Source organism: Danio rerio, chromosome 3 (genome assembly GCF_052040795.2).
Source record: "Danio rerio strain M-AB ecotype USA chromosome 3, GRCz13ab, whole genome shotgun sequence".
Lineage (NCBI taxonomy): Eukaryota > Metazoa > Chordata > Actinopteri > Cypriniformes > Danionidae > Danio > Danio rerio.
In genome coordinates this window covers 44,789,595-44,810,389 of record NC_141023.1, presented here as the reverse complement: position 1 = coordinate 44,810,389, position 20,795 = coordinate 44,789,595, and positions in this window count along the sequence as shown.

Below are 20,795 nucleotides of genomic sequence, written 5' to 3'. Positions count from 1 at the left end.
GCCCGTACACATAAGGTAAAAACAAATGCTGAATCAAATTTTTATTTAAATTTTTTTGCAAGGATGACACAATGGCTGAAGTATTTCTTTTTGACAGGTGATGTTTTAAAACTATTTTAGTCATACAAAGCTAATGTAGATTGTGTTGTGTTATGAATGGACAGAAGTGTTATGACTGCACAGAAGTGTTGTTCAGTCACTTAAATCTCCCGCCAAAAGATTGATATGACTTTTCACTTTCATAAGGCACCTTTCACAGCATCGATAATGTAGATTATATTTAGTTTAACAACAAAACATTAGTAAATAGTGGTATTTCACGTAGCCTGCTTTATTGAGGTGAAGTTGGTTTTATATTCACGTTGGTTCATTTTTGAACAATGACAGCCTCTATATTGTTTACCATGCTACTTTGGATATTCGGTTTGAAATAGCATGTAAAGGCTTAGAAATAAGTGTTATTCCTGCACCCCGCTGGCCAACCACTTAGAATTCAGTAGTCGCTTTAGGACAAAGCATGTGAGAGAGTGAGACTGATGAGAGAGTGATAGCAAGATTTACTTGCTAACTACATAACTGGAAATGTGCTAGATATAATAGAGTTTTTCATTCAGAATTGTAGTATTATAAAGTACTATAAAGTTTTCTAACTGACAAATGACATGATCTAGTGGATCACTGTCATCTTTAATGTGTGTGTTTGCAATTTCAGGAGGCGTGGCTTTTATTTGAAAAATATTACGCTAACCGGTTAGCATTTGGGCAGATCACCTACTGCACCTTTAAAGTACATTTTCTGAATGTAATATGTATTTTTATATTCTGGGTAAGGCATAAAACTGAAAAAATGTTCATCCAATAAAAATAGTCTAGCCGATAAGTTTCAGAACTTTGATAAGTAGCCCGAACTGTCAAAAAATGTAGATTTGTACATCTGTGCACTCCATTTCATGCAGAGTGATTCGCTGTTTGCAGGGTCGGAGCAAGCTGAACTGCCGCTCTAGGCAGAGGACGATCACGCCGCCCTCAACCCCAATGTGAAAACGAAAGTGACCGGTTATGAAAATGAAGTGAGGTGTCACGGACCTCTTTTCCGGCGCACTATGCGCGGATATAACTGAGGACGCGCGGGTGCTGAGGGAGGGAGGTGTCGCGGACACTGCGCTCTTTATTCTGCCGCCCTATGCGCGGATATAACTGAGGTCGCGCGGGTGTCGCGGACCTCAATTCTGCCGCCCGACACGCAGGTGCTGATGGAGGTGTCGCTGACGCCGCCCTCTCTATTCTGTCGTCTATGCACGTATATATCTGAGGACGCGGGTGGTGAGGGAGGTGTCGCGGACATAACTGAGGACGCGGGTGGTAAGGGAGGTGTCGCGGACGCCACCCACTCTATACTGCCGCCCTTGAATCTTGAATCAATACTACTTTTGCACACTGAAGGAAGGATGACACCATGATGCAGTATTTATTTTAGGCAGGTGATGTTATGTTTAAAACTCTTAGTAACGCAAAGCTTATGTAGATAGTGTTGTTTCATAAATGGGTTTCATGCACAGAAGTGTTGTTCGGCCACTGAAACTTTCCAGCCAAAGATTGGTGTAACTATTTTCAGTTTCATAAGGGACCTTTTACAGAATTGATAATGTACATTCTTATTAAGTTTAATAACAAAAGATCAGTATATAGTTGTATTCCATCTAGCCTGCTTGACTGAGGTGAAATTGGTTTTATATTCAGATTGGGTCTTTTTTAAACAATGACAACCTGTGACACGTTCCCTATATTGTTTACCATGCTGCTCTGAATGTTAGGGCTGAAATAGCATGCAAGTATGATTTACTAATAAGTGTAATTCCTGTCTACTAAGTATACAGTAGTCACTTTAGGACAAAGTGCATGAGGGATTGAGACCAGCACATTATGACAAGTTTTGCTTGCTACACAACTGAAAACGAGCTAAATATAGTACAGATTATAATAATATAATAGTAATATAATAAATTACTATAAAGTTTTCAAAACTGGCGATCTACTTTCATCTTTAAGGTGCACGTTCTTGATTTCAGGAGGCGGAGCATTGGACAGTATGGTAGGGACTGTGTTTTCAAAGCTATTGTGCTAATAGCAGATCACCTACTTCAGCTTAAATTTATTAACCTTTGAGTCTTCCAAGATATTGGTTACTTTTATCTTCTTTTATAAAACATTTAAGATATATTGTTAGGTGCAAATGTGGTCCTTGTTTATTAAAAAAAATTAAATAAAAACAAAACAATGAGAAGCAAAAAAATAATAAATAAATACTGTACGAAAATCTAAATTAATACCCGTTGCATCAATACATTAGTTATGTTTCCATCCACCCATTTTTATGTGCTTTAATTATTCCCATAAAAAATAGTTAATTTAAAGCTAAGATGCACATAAATTTAGAAAATGCGCATACAATATGTATGCATATAACTGAGTAGAAAAAACATTTTATTTGATATGAAAAAAATGTGCATAAACTATGACGGAAACACTTTTACTGAACAAATTCCAGTATGCACATTAAAAAAAAGTTCATGTGATTTTGTTATAAGAGATCATGTGGTGATGTGTATAAATTGACAAAGCAGTAGGCTGAGCACATTTTAAAACATCTAAAATGTTATTTGGGTCGTTCTAAAATGCCTTAACTGTTTCAGTATTAGTGTCTATGCTCCACATCAAAGCCTTCATACCACCACCAGTCATTTACTAAGTAAAGAAAAGATTCACGCAGCTTCTTTAACCACAGCAATTCCATTTTGGCGGCAGTTAATCAGGTGGTGTTACAGTGGTGCAGTGGGTAGCATGATTGCCTCACAGCAAGAAGGTTGCTGGTTCGAGTTGGTCAGTTGGCATTTCTGTGTGGAGTTTGCATGTTTTTCACGCGTTCATATGGGTTTCCTCCATGTGCTCCGGTTTCCCCCACTGTCCAAAGACATGCGCCATAGGTGAATTGGGTAGGCTAAATTGTCCGTAGTGTATGTGTGTGCATGAGAGCATATGTGTGTTTCCAAGTGATGGGTTGCAGCTGGAAGGGCATACGCTATGTGAAACATATGCTGGATAAGTTGGTGGTTCATTCCGCTGTGACGACCCCAGATTAATAAAGGGACTAAGCCAAAAAGAAAGTGAATGAATAATCAGAAAGTGACAATTTTGTTTTTTGACTCATTGGATGGAAACACTGCTTTATTCGCATGTTTATTATCCCATATTCTAGTTTTGTGTGCAACTTTAATTCACATCTTTGAATGGAAACATAGCTACTGAGGTATAATAATAATTATTTTTGTTGCAATATTAAACTCAGATTGTATTTACAGATACCATTTTTATTGATTTGATGCTTGAAAGCCCCTTTTTCTTTAACCAACATATTTTTAACACTCAAAGTTCACAAAATCAAGACTTGAATTTTCCTCCATTTTTTTTTTCATAATTTGGAATATTTAATATATATTTTATTAATAATTTGGTCGGGCAGCTTTGTGGCTCATTAGTTAGCACATTCACCTCACAGCAAGAAGGCCCCTGGTTCGCTTGCCGGCTGGGCCAGTTGGCATTTCTATGGCTGTGTGGAGTTTGCATCTTCTCCCTGTGTTTGTGTGGGTTTCCTCCAGGTGCTTCAGTTTCCCTCAAAGACATGTGCTGAATTGGGTAAGCTAAATTGGCCTTAGCGTACGAGTATGCATGTGACGGTGTATGGGTGTTTCCCAGTACTGGGTTGCGGCTGGAAGGGCATACGCTGTGTAAAGCGTATGCTGTAATAGTTGGCGACCCTTGATAAATTAGAGACTAAGCCGAAGGGGAATGAATGAATGAATTAATAATATGGTCTATTTCTCTGTGTGTGTATGTGTGTCCCCAACCACCCCCCGAAAAAGAAATGTATGATATACAAAGTTAAATCTCTAAATAAGGATGTAAATATAGTTATAAATATGTATCAGCTTTTTGTGTTACTGATGATGTATAAACATAGACTTCATTCATTTTCTTGTCGGCTTAGTCCCTTTTTTATTAATCCGGGGTCGCCACAGCGGAATGAACCGCCAACTTCCGGCCTTTTAGCAGCAACCCATCCCTGGGAAACATCCACCCACACACATTCACACACACTTATACACTACGGACAATTTAGCTGACCCAATTCACCTGTACCGCATATCTTTGGACTGTGGGGGAAACCGGAGCACCTGGAGGTATCCCACGCGAACGCAGGGAGAACATGCAAACTCCACACAGAAACACCAACTCAGCTGAGGCTCGAACCAGCGACCTTCTTGCTGTGAGGCAACAGCACTACCTACTGCGCCACTGCTTCATCAAACATAAGCTTGGCAAACAAATTACAAATAACAGATAAAAGCTGACACAAACGATATACTAACCACAGGCTCTGGAAGACACAGATTGGATTATGAAGACTTATGGTTATTTTACTGCACACAAAACATAATTCACATGAATGTTTTATTTTATTCAGCTCAATTGGAACAGATTGCTCCTGAAGGCTCCTTTATTGCAAAACTATTTGATAGTAATATATCAGAATTAAACATGCTGTTACAGTTGGTAAATATTAGCAAATGCGGCTGTAAAAATGTCTTTGTTTTACCTTTTGATATACCCTCACTGGCCACTTTATTAGGTACACCTTACTAGTACCGGGTTGGATGGATCCATGCTTTCATGTCGTTGATGTCAAAATCTCACCCTACCATCCGAATGTCGCAGCAAATCAAGATTAATCAGACCAGGCAACATTTTGTCAATCTTCTATTGTCCAATTTTGGTGAGTCTGTGCGAATCTTAGCCTTAGTTTCCTATTCTTAGCTGACAGGAGTGGCACCTGATGTGGTCTTCTGCTGCTGTAGCCCGTCTGCCTCAAGGTTGGACATGTTGTGCATAGGACTGCCATAGAACTGCCACTCAAGGGATACTTTCTTTTTTTTCGGACCATTGTCTGTAAATCCTAGAGATGGTTGTGCACGAAAATTCCAGGAGATCAGCAGTTTCTGAAATGCTCAGATCACCCCGTCTAGCACCAACAACCATGCCACATTCAAAGTCGCTTAAATCACCTTTCTTCCCCATTCTTATGCTCGGTTTCAACTGCAGCAGATTATCTTGACCATGCCTAAATGCATCGAGATGCCGACATGACTGATTAGTAATTTGCGATAACAAGCAGTTGGACCGGTATACCTAATAAAGTGGCCAGTCAGTGTATATTTTATTCAAAATAATAAAAAAACAGCACACACATTTGGAACAAACATCGTCTTATCAAATAATTATTTGTTAAATACATGCAGCACATTTATTAGCACCCCTATACATCCATTTACGAAAAAAAAAGTATATTCCCATTGAAACTTTACCTTTTACTCAGTTCATCTGGTTGATTGGGAACAACAAATTGTTCAAGAATGTTCACCTGCTTCACACGGCTATAAATATGAAGTGACACAAAGGCCAAACTCATCCAGTCATTTATCACAATGGGTAGGACCAAAGGACAAAGCTGTGATTTGCAGTAAAAGGCTGTAAGAGAAAAAGCCAAAACGTTGAAAATGCCCATTTGTGCCATCAAGGCAATAATTAAGAATTTTCCATTCAACTGTAAGTGTTATGAATCATCCTGGAAGAATAATATGTGTGTGTCTGTTGTCCAAGGAGGATGGTTTGAGCTGACAAAAATGTCCAAGAATCACAGCTGGGGCATTATAGAGTTTGGATCTTGGGGTTAAAAATGTCTCCAAAAATACTATTTGACGTCACATATCACTTCAAAAGGACAAAAGTGACTCTACTCTCTATACGAGAAATGAATACCATCAAATTCAAAATTACTTGCTATCCTGTGAAAAGTGTATTTTTTTATACATACAGTTGATTTTGACCTTGAAATGTTTTTATTTTATTTTATTTAAAAAAGCTTTTTTTCTAGCCGAAATAAAACAGATAAGACTTTCTCCATAACAAAAATATTATCAGACATACTGTGAAAATTTCCTTGCTCTGTTAAACATCATTTGGGTAGAATTTAAAAAAGAAAAATAAATCAAAGTGGGGCTAATAATTCTGACTTCAACCGTATATATTTCCCAAATTATGTTAAACAGACTGTGGTCGTTTTCAGAGAATTTCCTACAGTATTTTTTTTCTTCTGGAGAAAGTCTTATGTCTTTTAGTTTATTATTACTTTTAGTAAATTATATAAAAAAATCAAATCATGTTAATTACTTCTCTAATTTAATTTACTTTGCAACAATATTTATACTATTTTAATGAACTTTACTTTTCAATCAACAAAGCATAAAGATGTCCTGCGGTGTGACAACACTTAAACATACGAAAAACCACACTTAACTATTATTTGAGTAGCGTGAGAGTGATTTATCATCTTTGTTGCACAATCATCTTTATACAGTGCTATTTATGTTAATTAACTAATTAATTAATAAGAATATTTATTTTTCTCCAAGACTTGGCGGTTTTGTTGGACATTTTTAATAAATAGGGGTGTCACACTGAAGGACAACAACACTTAATTTTATAGTGGTCCTGACAAAGTTAAAAACTGTATGTGAAATCTTTTGTGACAAAAACTTCACAGGGGGCTTCGGTCACATGATCTTCAATGAGGTCCTTCAACTAAATAATATTTTCAGTGAAATTGCAGAATATACACTACCTGACAAAAGTCTTGTTGTCATTGATTCCAATTGTAAGAGCAACAAATAATAACTTGACTTCTAGTTGATCATTTGGAAAAGTCGACTTTTCTTTTCATCTATTGGACTACATCCTTATCATCACAAATACTACAGAAGACCTTTTGGAACCAGCATGGACCCAATATTCTTGTAGAAATCAGTCAAGTTTGGTGAGGAAGAAATCATGGTTTGGGGTTACATTCAGCATGGGCGCATGCGAAAGATCTGCAGAGTGGATGGCAACATCAACAGCCTGAGGTATCAAGACATTTTGTTAAGCCCAGTACATTACAAACCACAGGAGAGGCCAAATTCTTCAGCAGGATAGCACTCCTCATACTTCAGTCTCCACATCAAAGTTCCTGAAAGCAAAGTTGGTCAAGGGGCTCCAGGATTGGCCATACCAGTCACCAGACATGAACATTATTGAGCATGCTTGGGGTATGATGGAGGAGGGATTCATGATGAATCCAAATAATCTTGATGAACTCTGGGAGTCCTGCAAGAACACTTTCTTTGACATTTCAGATAACTTTATTAATAAGTTATTTGAGTCATTGCAGTGATGTATGGATATAGTGCTCATATGAGTCATATACAATATGTCACGGTATGTGGGGGTGGATGGAGAGGAGGCGAGGACCCAAATGCAGGGAATGAAGAGTTTAATGAAAAATAAAACAAAAACAAAACTCAAATCTCCCCACGTGGGGAAAAACACAACATCATATTACACACTCAACTAGACTAGGTCTGGAACTTGACAAGACAATACTTAAACCACTGTTGTAGACTAGAAATCAGCAGATACAACAGTGAAGGGAACAATCAACAACGGACCAGCACGGAACAGAGCACACTAGGAGAATAAATAGGAAAGACAAACCAATAAACAGACAGGCGGACAGGTGAAAATAATAAATTACAAACAAGGTAACAAGGTGGGTGGGACAAGACAATAGACGGGAGAGCGCATGACACAGAAAGACAATACAAGCCATGCGCTCACATAACACAACACTGAAGCACACGACAAAAGCACGTGACCACAATGTAAACACCGAGCCACGTGCTTTGACAAAAGACGCAAGACACGAGCACACGATGAATGAAAGCACTCACCGTGCGCACACACACGCAGCGTGCATGCTTCATCCCAGCGCCGACCAAAACCGAAACCAACAAGACTGAGACGCTGGGAATGAAACACCACGCTGCTGACAAACGAAAACACAAACACGAGTACAAGAGCGCACGCGCCTGAGTGACGCAGAGCGCGCGCGCGGCCGCGTCAAGCAGGAGCGCGCACACTCTACGTACACCCACGACGGCGCGCGCTCACACAGAGACAGAAACAGGACCCGACATGAGAAGTGTCAGAGCTCTGCCACCAAAACAAGAATTTACAAGACCAAAGTGGCAGAACCCTGACACTAGCCCCCCCCAAAAGGGACGCCACCTGGCGTCCCTAAAGGGAACATCCAACAAGGTACAAGACAGACAAGAAACACTAGAAGACAACAAAACAGGCAACATCAACAGACACAAGACAGGGGGGTGAACAGGCAAGACAACATGAAGGGAGGGAGGGAGGGAAGCCAAGCCAGACCCAACAAGACAAACAAGGGAGGGATGGGAGGGCAAGACCAGGGAGGATCAGGAGGGACAGTCCAGGGTGGATTCAGTGGGTCGGGGGCCCCGGCAGGGAGCCAGGGTGGAGCCGGAGGGTCCGTCCAGGGTGCAGAGAGGGAACACCAGGGAGGAGCAGGAGGGACGACCCAGGGAGAGTCTATCAGGGGAGACAAGGCAGGAGGTCGGTGGGGAGCCGGCTGGGCTGGAGACCAGAGGGGAGCCGGCAGGGCTGGAGACCAGAGAGGAGCCGGCAGGGCTGGAGACCAGAGGGGAGCCGGCAGGGCTGGAGACCAGAGGGGAGCCGGCAGGGCGAGGCGCCGGGCTGGGACCGGCAGGACGAGACGTCTGGGTGGGGCCGGCAGGGCAGGGCGCCGAGCTGGGGCCGGCTGGGCGAGACGTCTGAGTGGCGCCGGCAGGGCGAGACGTCTGGGTGGCGCCGGCAGGGCGAGACGTCTGGGTGGCGCCGGCAGGGCGAGACGTCTGGGTGGCGCCGGCAGGGCGAGACGTCTGGGTGGCGCCGGCAGGGCGAGACGTCTGGGTGGCGCCGGCAGGGCAAGGAGCCGGGCTGGGGCCGGCTGGGCAAGACGTCTGGGTGGCGCCGGCAGGGCAAGGCGTCTGGGAGGCGCCGGCTGGGCAAGGCGTCTGGGAGGCGCCGGCTGGGCAAGGCGTCTGGGTGGTGCCGGCAGGGCAAGGAGCCGGGCTGGTGCCGGCAGGGCTAGACGTCTGGTTGATGCCGGCAGGGCAAGGAGCCGGGGTGGCGCCGGCAGGGCAAGGAGCCGGGCTGATGCCGGCAGGGCTAGACGTCTAGTAGGTGCCGGCAGGGCAAGGGGCCGGGCTGGGGCCGGCAGGGCTAGACGTCTGGGTGGTGCCGGCAGGGCAAGGGGCCGGGCTGGGGCCGGCAGGGCAAGACGTCTGGTTGGGACCGGCAGGGCAAGACGGCTGGGTGGCGCCGGCAGGGTAAGGGACCGGGTTGGGGCCGGCTGGGCAAGACGTCTGGGTGGCGCCGGCAGGGCAAGGAGCCGGGCTGGGGCCGGCAGGGCTAGACGTCTGGTTGGCGCCGGCAGGGAAAAGAGCCGGGCTGGGGCCGGCAGGGCTAGACGTCTGGTAGGTGCCGGCAGGGCAAGGGGCCGGGCTGGGGCCGGCAGGGCTAGACGTCTGGGTGGTGCCGGCAGGGCAAGGGGCCGGGCTGGGGCCGGCTGGGCAAGACGTCTGGGTGGCGCCGGCAAGGCAAGGAGCCGGGCTGGGGCCGGCACTGAGCGGCGCTCAGGGGCTGGAGCCGACACTGGAGGGCGCTCAGGGGCTGGAGCCGACACTGGAGGGCGCTCAGGGGCTGGAGCCGACACTGGAGGGCGCTCAGGGGCTGGAGCCGACACTGGAGGGCGCTCAGGGGCTGGAGCCGACACTGGAGGGCGCTCAGGGGCTGGAGCCGACACTGGAGGGCGCTCAGGGGCTGGAGCCGACACTGGAGGGCGCTCAGGGGCTGGAGCCGACACTGGAGGGCGCTCAGGGGCTGGAGCCGACACTGGAGGGCGCTCAGGGGCTGGAGCCGACACTGCAGCAGAGGTCTTCCTTTTTAACCTCCGCTTCTGAGTGCGGGTCAGCCCTTGAGGGCTAGACATGGGCTGGGAGGCGGCGCTGGTGGTGGTGGTGCAAGGGATCCTCTCCTCCTGAAGGATCCCTTTCTCCTGCTGCTGAACCATGTGATTAATAAATTGCTGGTATGACCAGCCCACCATTCTCTGGATCTGCAGGGGAAGAAGGGGCTTGTCCAGAGCAAAATTTAGGTGGGTAATAAGCAGCCAGTCATTAAAATTCAGCCCCTCAGCTGCCTTGCGGAATTTCTCCGCAAACTCCTCCAAATTCAAGCCACATTGTTTCAGTGACTGCAAATGCAGCAACTTAGTAATGCGGCTGGCGAAGGAGCCATCTTCACTCCGCTGGGTCCTCATTCTGGCTGGTCCGTTCTGTCACGGTATGTGGGGGTGGATGGAGAGGAGGCGAGGACCCAAATGCAGGGAATGAAGAGTTTAATGAAAAATAAAACAAAAACAAAACTCAAATCTCCCCACGTGGGGAAAAACACAACATCATATTACACACTCAACTAGACTAGGTCTGGAACTTGACAAGACAATACTTAAACCACTGTTGTAGACTAGAAATCAGCAGATACAACAGTGAAGGGAACAATCAACAACGGACCAGCACGGAACAGAGCACACTAGGAGAATAAATAGGAAAGACAAACCAATAAACAGACAGGCGGACAGGTGAAAATAATAAATTACAAACAAGGTAACAAGGTGGGTGGGACAAGACAATAGACGGGAGAGCGCATGACACAGAAAGACAATACAAGCCATGCGCTCACATAACACAACACTGAAGCACACGACAAAAGCACGTGACCACAATGTAAACACCGAGCCACGTGCTTTGACAAAAGACGCAAGACACGAGCACACGATGAATGAAAGCACTCACCGTGCGCACACACACGCAGCGTGCATGCTTCATCCCAGCGCCGACCAAAACCGAAACCAACAAGACTGAGACGCTGGGAATGAAACACCACGCTGCTGACAAACGAAAACACAAACACGAGTACAAGAGCGCACGCGTCTGAGTGACGCAGAGCGCGCGCGCGGCCGCGTCAAGCAGGAGCGCGCACACTCTACGTACACCCACGACGGCGCGCGCTCACACAGAGACAGAAACAGGACCCGACATGAGAAGTGTCAGAGCTCTGCCACCAAAACAAGAATTTACAAGACCAAAGTGGCAGAACCCTGACACAATAATAATTCTGTTTCCACTGCATCATGAATTTATATTCTACATTGTACATTGTTTCTGTTAAAAGACAAGAGTTTTGTCCAAGCAAAGTCAAACTTTACTGTCCTATTTAAATAATTAAAAATCAAGGAATGATCATATTTTACTTTGGTAAAATAAGCATATTCTAGAGGTCTGATACTAAATGATCAACTATACTTTAAGTTATTATTTGTTGTTCCTAAAACTTGGATAGGCAATAAGACTTTTGTCAGGTAGTGCAATGTCACACCAGAGGATGTGGTTTTCAGTGCCAAAATCAAGTTTCTATTTTTAGAAAGTTATGGATGGGAAAAAAAAAATGACCACTTTTAAAAGGTTGTCTGAGGTATTCATTAATGATTTTCTTTTTATAAGAGCTTTTAATTATTGAACCACACACGAGACAGTTTTTAGACTTGGCTTAAACATGCAAAATAATGTAGTGAGTGATTTACAAAACAATAATAACAACAGTAAAAAGTGTTTTTTTTTCTTTCTTTTTTTTTCTCAGCCTTCTTTGGTCAAACCAAGGATGCCATTGTTAGTGGAAGATGCTGTCTGTTTCTCAATTCCAAAAATGCAGAGAATGGACTTGCGTTCTCGTGGAGACTACTCTTGCCAGCTTACTTCAGAAGAACGAACTTGGTGGACCGCAAGAACACAAAACGCGTCCTGTGAGAAATGAGGTGCTGCGTTCCTCCTAATGGTCAACGGCAAATTATTCAAACATCACAGCATTCATTCAACAATTTATTGTTTTTCCCCTTTCCAATATATGAAACATGCACAAAAACCTTTTAAATGTACTTTGCACCAAAAAAACACACACAGATTTTAATATGATTTTCCAGCCTGATCTCACGAGAAAACGTAAGTATTTTACGTTTTGCCAGTTTAGTGGCTAATTCGTACGAATTCGTACGAGTTCAGTCGTACGAAATGGTACGATTTTAAAAAGGAGGCGTGGCACCTGACCCCACCTCTAACCCCAACCGTCATTGGGGGATAAGCAAATCGTACTAAATTGTACGAATTCATACGAATTAGCCACTAAATGAAAAAGTTACGAATTGCTGTGAGATTGTGTTGGATTTTCAGCAAATAAACACCATGTGTTTATGCCTTTATCAAGATGTTAATGTTTATTTTCCCAGTCTTATTTAGGGAAAATCTTGAGATAAATAAGATATCTAAATTTTCATTATAAATCTATATAAAATGCTAAACTTCGCACTTCCTTTTTTCAGCTGCAGTGACTTCTGGGAATTTACGAGCAAATTTTGTGCTCAAAACAAAACTCACATGTCCTTCGTTCTTGCGGTCTTGAGTATTGTAGCTGAACTTTGGCAGTTGAGGATGATACTCGAGAATATGAGATCGCTGAAGAACACAGTGAAAAACAGCCACTGTATATTGATACTTTTGCTCAAATATACCATATTAAATATGCTGATTAATTGTTTCAACTCAATTTTGAATTGAATGTTCAAAAACCCAACTATTTTAAGTTTTAGGTCAATTTCTTTCAACTTAATGGCTGGATTTGTTCATACATGGTCAACATTTATGTTAAAGCATGTATTTCTTCCATATTCCAAAAACAACACACAGATCCTTGTTTTTAGCACTGGTTCCTATCAGAAAGCTTTTATAATTGTTTTGTTATTATTTTCAGTAGTTTGCTCATTTGCTGCGTCTTTGGCATTTCGCTCATTTTGAGTGTGGAGGTGGACAGAAAATGTACGAAGCATTTTAAGGGGTGTGAATGTGAGAAAATTCATCTCTCCCACCACAGGAATGTTTATAATGCATGCCCAGTCGCTGGCGCTCATTTACATGTGTGAATATCATCTGCACGGCCTCTCGCCAGAGTAGTGGACGCAGGATTTAGCTAATGTTCTGGCATTATGACCATTGTTGTATAATGGCTAGATGCATCATTCCAAGCAGAGCCGTCTGTGCTCTCAGCCACAGTAATAGCTCGGTTAGGGTATATTTAACACTGAGATGATGAAGCACTCGGTTAGGGTGTATTTTAGCGGCAGGTAAATTGTGTATAAAGTGCAGCGACTTATGAAAGTGATACAAATCAATGTATGTGTATCCTTGTCAAGAGTCTAAACGAAGGAGGTAAACACAAGAAATTAAATCAGGCAGTGCTGAGGACTATTTGAGAGTTGTGGATGTTGCTTTATGAAGTTAATTAGTATTTAGTAGTTAATGCAAAGGTTTCGGTGTACATTTAATAGCATAAAATGTACAGGTTTACTATATGTATTTAATTCACCTTTATTTGTATAGAGCTTTTACAATGTAGACTGTGCCAAAGCAGCTTCACATAGAAGATTATAGTGAATTGAAATAGTGTCAGTTCAGTTTTCAGAGTTTAAGTTCAGTTGAGTGTGGTTTAATATTCACTGCTGAGAGTCCAAACACTGAAGAGCAAATCCATCGATGCGCAGCTCTGAAGGTCCCGAACCATGCAAGCCAGTGGCAACAGCGGCGAGGAAAAAACTTCACCAATTGGGGAAATTAAAGAATTAAAAAAACCTTGAGAGAAACCAGACTCAGTTGGGCTCGACCATTTCTCCTATGGCCAAACGTCTTGTACAGAGCTATTTACTAATAGCCTACCTTTTAAAAGCACGATTTAATCTGTGAATATTATTTAATAGACGTGAGCTAATGTTGAATGAATGTACACTTTAGCTGCATTGTATATATGAACATATTAAATTATGAGCAGTACTGTATATTCCCACACCGAAAGAAGCGCTAAAAACATATATGTCTTAATATAGGTTTTGATATAGGTTTTTAATATATGTGACATATAAAATTGGCCGTTTTTCTATATTACATGTACATAAAGGTTTTGATATATTTTTTTAATATATGTGACATATATAAAATGGTCTGTTTTCCTATATTAAGACATGTTTATATAGGTTTTTTTTTTCCATGTGGGATCTCACTTATTTGCCATAGTTAAATTCCATAACATGCCAATTATATGTGATACCAATTTCAAGTGCTCGCACATACACAAGTTTTTTTCATGTTTTTAGTTGTTAGTTATTGTCTTGATAATACAAAATAAGAGCTAGGCATCATGTATGATGATCATATATGCACATTTATCCTCGTATAGGTTATTTCCATGTGGGTTAAATACGTATAATTAAGAATAGTGCAGTATAATTTACCATTCACTTTTAGCTCATTATACCTAATAAATTAACTTAAGTAAAATGCATTTCATTGAGTGTTGAAGATCATTATTTTTTTTATTTTGTAATAAGGAATCACAATTTATTAAACGCCTTTTACGTTTCATTGCATTTAATCGTTTTAATGCCAATACTTCAGGTCACTATAACGACATTTTAGACCCTGCTCTGAACAATAAAGTTAATAAAAAAGTAAATAAATAATCTGTTCTAGGATTGTACGTCAGCCCCTAGAAAAAGCTATATGACTTGACCTAAGACCTGATGTGTTTTTTATTTTATTTTAGGTTGCCTTTTAAAATCTGGCAAGGGGCAACAGATGAAAATTAGCCTTTGTGGCTAACTTTGGCTTATTTACAGTTTTACTGTTAATTAATGAGCATTGTCCCTGTTAAATAAAATAAATTCAATAAAAAAAGACCTAATAATAACATTTCTGATTCAAATTATGTTTTGCATCATTGGTTTAAATTGTTAACATTGAAGCAGAGGTAATATTGAGTTCTTGGAATTAACAGGGTAAAGCTAAAAAAACTTTTTCTTTCAACAAGCAATCTTAGAGTTATACATTTATAAAGTTATAAATAAAAAGCTATACTGTATAAACCAACTATAAAAATCTATACACCAGGTGCACTGTAAATGTTTTAATTGATTTAATTTCTTTCTAAATGTAATGTATGATTTGACTGTCTCTCATTGAGGTTTAGTGAATGTTTCAATAAAGTGTTTGTTGTTTGAAGTTTATGCAACACTGATCGTTGTCAACACTGTTTTTCAAGAAAAAAAAAAAAAAACAGACGTGTGTCAAGATTTGATGAGCAACTGAAGTATGAGGTTACATGGAAATAAAATGTAGATCCATTTAGGACTGGGGTGGGCAAACTCGGTCCTGGAGGGCCAGTGTCCTGCATAGTTTAGCTCCAACACTAATCTAACACACCTGAACAAGCTAATCAGTGTCTTCAAGATCACTAGAAATTTATAAGCAGGTGTGTTTGATTAGAGTTGAAGCGAAACTGTGCAGAACACCGGCCCTCCAGGACTGAGTTTGCCCACCCCTGATTTAGGAGGAAGCGACAAACTAAAAGCTTTACATGTTTATATCAGTTTTATATCTTGTAAATGTGAATTGTGTTATTGTTTTGTACCTCACTAGCTTATAGATATCCTTGAAGGTGATATTTTAATTTCACTGCACCTTTAAATAACCCTCAATCATGGCCAAAGCACCACCTTATGTGTGCATTATTTTCTAATAATTCAATGATCTGTTGACAATTATTCTGCTTAAACTACATTTACACACCCCCAAAAACATATTCAGATGTTGTGTTTTTAAACACTTTGTGTTGGACTAGTTTCTTACTCCTCACCCAAAGCAATTCCATTTTGTTTTGTTTGATTTACATTTGTCACATTTAAAATAACTGAAATCATTCAGCGTAGTAATATGGACCTGTGAAGCGGTCAAGATCTGCCTGGAACTACACTACTTCAGCATGCATTTATCTGTAAATAATTGCAGACCATTGAATATTCATCAGCCAATCACAATCTAGCATTCATGACCTGTGGTATAAATATAAATAATGACAATATAAAGTAGAACATTATTAAAATTAGTAAATGAATGAACACATTTACATATTAAAGATTACCTATGATATCTTGATAACGTTTCATCCTCAACCCTGCTCTTTGAGACGAGCACGGCCAGACCTTTCTTTTAGCATCTACTTTAGTGATTGTCACCAAAGCACAGCCAGTGACAGAAAACATTCCCAACCTCATTCATCAAGCAGTTTTTCTCTGCTCACAGCATCTCAGAATCCTCTCTCCTTTCCTGTCATAGAAATTTTTCGAATCTCACCGCGGACGCTCCTGAGGGATTTTATCGCGCTTTGACTACAAGAGAATGCAAATGGCACACACAGCCATGAATCTGGGACAAGATGGCCATGACCCGCAGAGGTCTCCTCTCTCGTCTGGGGATTCACAATCCTCCACCGCTGGAGCTTAATTAGCCCGACTCTGCAGCCTGGAGAAGTGTTCAGCACTTGACCTTTCCTAAAGGTAAGCGACCGGTGCGTGTTCAACAGGCCACAGGAAAATGAGCAGCGCCGAGGAGGATTCTGACGAGCCCCAAACTAGGAGGGGCGGTGGAGATGGAGAAGCTGGCGCCCAGACGGTGTCTCGTCTAAAGATAACCTGAAAAAGACACGTCGCCAAAGGGAAGTTTTAGCTGTATTCTCTTGCTGCTGATCGTTAAAGACTGACTATGTAATGTGCAGGAGACAAGCAAAATGAAAATATACACGTGATGGCAGATCGGAGAAGACTGATATGTTTAAATGCAGATTAATGATTAGGTAATTATGTTTCAGAACAACAAGGTTTTGTGTAAGCAAGCCATTGGGAGGAAAAAGGATCCAGTCGAAATTGATCTAAGTAGAGTTTAGAGTTTCTGACTGAATGAGGATTAGATTTAGAATGAGGTTTCGAATGATGCATCACTTATTATTGATCATATACTAAATGTATAACAGTTATCAAGATTAATGTGGTTTGGAATTTGTAAAATGTGCTTAGGGAAAATATGATGATATTAATAACTTGCATACTTATGTTTGTCAAGTACCTGTGTGTATTAGTGATGCGCTGATGGCGGTTATATCCGCGGGTGCTGCAGATAATCTGCAGATGGGTTGGGTAATAAAAAAAATACATGATGATTAATTGCGGGTGGGTTGCTGGTGGATGTAGCAGAACAGTGGACCAGCGAAAAAAGCAGAGAGTGGGCTTTGCAGAATGGGAAGATGAGACACCTAAAATAATGGATGAAGTGCAAGAGTAGCCTACTGTTCAGTTTCAGTTAGAGGAGTCATCAGAGGAAAATTTGCCCTTGTTCTGGGAGAAACAAGATCGCTTATTTCCACAACTGCAGCGCTTTGCGTGAAGAATCTTGTTAATTCCTACAACAATCGGTGTGAGCGAACGTTCATTCAGTGCATTTGGCCGCGTTTTGGAGGCGAGGTGTAATCGCCTGAATCCAGGCACAGTAGATGCTAGAAAAGGGCTAAGTAAACATAACGTAGCTGCTGTTTAGGCTGAAGTGGCACCGTTTTTGTTATCTTGTTCCTGTAAAAGCTAAAATGTCATATTTAATTTTTTTTTGTATTTCTTTGAAAATGAAGTAAATGTTGTCTAAAGACAAACTTTTGTTTTTATAAATAAATATTCATTTAAAAACTTTAAGATTAACCTATTGTTTTATTATCAAAGATAGCAGATTATAGCTCACTGAATCTGCTGTTAATTTCCACGGTGACCTATCATTATGCTTAAAACAAGGAATTAAACTATTAAAGTGACAATCAGGCATGGGTCAGGGGCTGATATATATCAGATAAAAGTATATGTGCGGACGGGTGGCGGGTGGATGATAAGTATGAAGCCGTGGATTTGGGTGTCATTTCAGTTGATCCGCTCATCTCTAGTGTGTATGAATTTTCTATTCATCATAGAAGCCTGAATAAAGATTGAAACATTATGTTAGATTGTGGACCTTGGGTATTAACGCATTAAGTATATTCAGGAAATTTACACAGTACGAAATATCACACCATTAACTGACAGTGGTCTTATGATAAAGTAGAAGAAATTGGAATCAACAGATACTCATAAAATCCCAGTTCAGCACATGCTGAAGTCCACAGTACACAGAAGGTGCCAACTTCAGAATCTACAGCTACAGACCTTCAAACTTCAAGAGCTTCAAGCGTCATGTTTTTTTTTTTTTTTTTTTTTTTTTGAGCAGCTGCATCCAAGCTTTACATCATCAAAAGCAATGCAAAGTATCTGATGCAGTGGTGTACTCGTTAAGTCATGAAGTATGCTATCCATCTCAGATGCAGAAAAGCTAGTTCATGCTTTTATGACTTCTAGGCTGGATTACTGTAATACTATGTTTGTTGGTTGCCCAGCATCCTCTACTAATAAACTTCAGTTAGTAAAAAAATTGAAGCTGCCAGAGTTCTTGCCGAGTCTAGAAAAGATGATCATATCACCCCAATGTTATCCTCCTTACACTGGCTGCCTTTTTAAGTTCCATATTGATTATAAAATATTGCTTCTTAACTATAAAGCTTTAAATAATTTAGATCCTGTTTATTTCAACAACCATCTGTCTCGCAACAATCCAACCCGCTCTTTAAGATCTCAAAACTCAATGCTTCTGGTAGTACCCAGAAAAGCAAAGTCTACTAAAGGAGGTTGAGCCTTGTCGTTCATGGCTCCTAAAACTCTGGAATAGCTTTCCTGATAATGTCTGAGGCTCAGAAACACGCTTTCAGTTCAAAACTAGATTAAAGACCTATTTTCTAAGAAAAGCATACAATAACGATATGATACATGAGTGTGCCCCACACAGGTGAGTGGGCTTGACAAACCACCTGTAGGACACATTCTTCCTGTCTTAATTCACACAACATTTTGTTAAAAATACTGAAATGCTTTATATGTTTGTTTCTATGTCGGTTTATATAACTGCTATTTTTCATTTATAGCACTTCATTTTTTTCATCTCATGTTAAAATACATTATGAACAGCAGCTACTCAAATTGTTTTCTTTATTCTCTCTTTCCACCTGGAGATACTCATTGCGTGGCCTCTAGAGATTATGCAGCGCCACTGATGCAATCCAAGACCTGTGAAGAAAAGATGGCAAGGTATCTATAAACTTGGACCAGGCCGTATTCTGAGCAGATGCTGTGACGGTCATAGGGGATCCCATTGACAGATGAGTCTTTGAATGTAACCTACTCGCACCTGAGGTTTCTCCACGATGGACGTTAAGTGTTCTCCAGACTTCATCGCCTAGACTGCAGCTCTGCACAGGAAGTTGGTCGTGCCCAACTGAGCTTGGTTTTTCTCTCTCTTTTTTTTTTTTCATCGTTCACTTACATTAATTGGTGAAGTTTTATTCCTTGTCACTGGCTTGCTTGGTTTGGTACTTGTAGACTGCTGCATTGTTGCACACCAAATTGTAAAGTTTGGTGTGTGGGGTTATTTTCCAGGACATGGACTCAGCCCCTTGGTTTCAATGAAAGGAACCCCTAATGCTTCAGCAGACCATTTTCAATTTCATGCTCCCAACTTTTTGAGAACATTTTAAATATGAGCCCTAAGTAAAAAAAAAAAAAATGTTTTCATTATTATTGTTATTATTATTATCTCATACTGTATATCCCATACATAAACTGACCTGGTTATTATTATGTGTTCAAATCTATGAATAGCCATGGCACTTTTTTAAATCAATAAATGAAGAACAATAATAAATGTTTGCTCTTAATAACTCCCCTTGCAAACTTGCCACACTATGAGACAATCAATAAAATATTTTCTTTCTTTCTTTCTTTCTTTCTTTCTTTCTTTCTTTCTTTCTTTCTTTTTCACATCTAGAGAACTGTAGCAAAAAAAAAAATTGTGTGTGTTTGTTTTCATTATGTTCTTTTCTCTACATGGATATGTCAAGACCTGGACTTCATCAAAGTTAACAGTGTGCTGTGCAGCTCTAATAGCTGGCTCTTCATTAGTGTGGCGCAGGAGCTGTCAGTTTGAGTATGTTGAGCATACAGAATCAGTAGAGCTGCTTAAGGTCTCTCAATAAACACACATCAGCCAATGCTACTGCAATCACAAGCCACTCCTTATCATCCTCTATCGTCATATCATGAAGACATTAAGCATTAATTGCACACCAATCTTAGAAATATCAGTTCATTAAATATCCTATTGCCCCGGTTAACATGCCAATAATCACCAGCACAAGTAAACTGTGTTTACAAACCTTCACTGTAAAAAACAAACTAAGAAAAAAACAAAAACTTTTTCCCTTGTTGGAATGTTGTTTACATTTCTACAGAATTTCATCTGCTATAAAGGCCGTCATGTTAAGTTAATTAATTAAAAGCCAACAAAGACTGCTGTTACATGTCAGCAGAAAACATAAAGCTCAATGTCCTCTCAAGATGCAGCATTTTGACGACTTGTACTTTTGTTGCGTGAGATGAGTACACATGTATGATTACAACTGAGTTTGTACATAAATCCTTTTCTCTTACTGTAAAATGTTTACTGTCACATAGACACTTTAATAAACACACACACATGCATTTATCTACAATTTCATGAAATTAAACTATATAAACTACTCTGCTCCATCAGGTTTCAGTCTACATACAGTTGTTGAAGAAGAAGAAGAATTATTCAACAATACAAAACCAAAAATGTATTATATCATATAAAGTTAGAAAAAAAGTTTTAAATTAAAAACTGCAGTCTATTGTCATT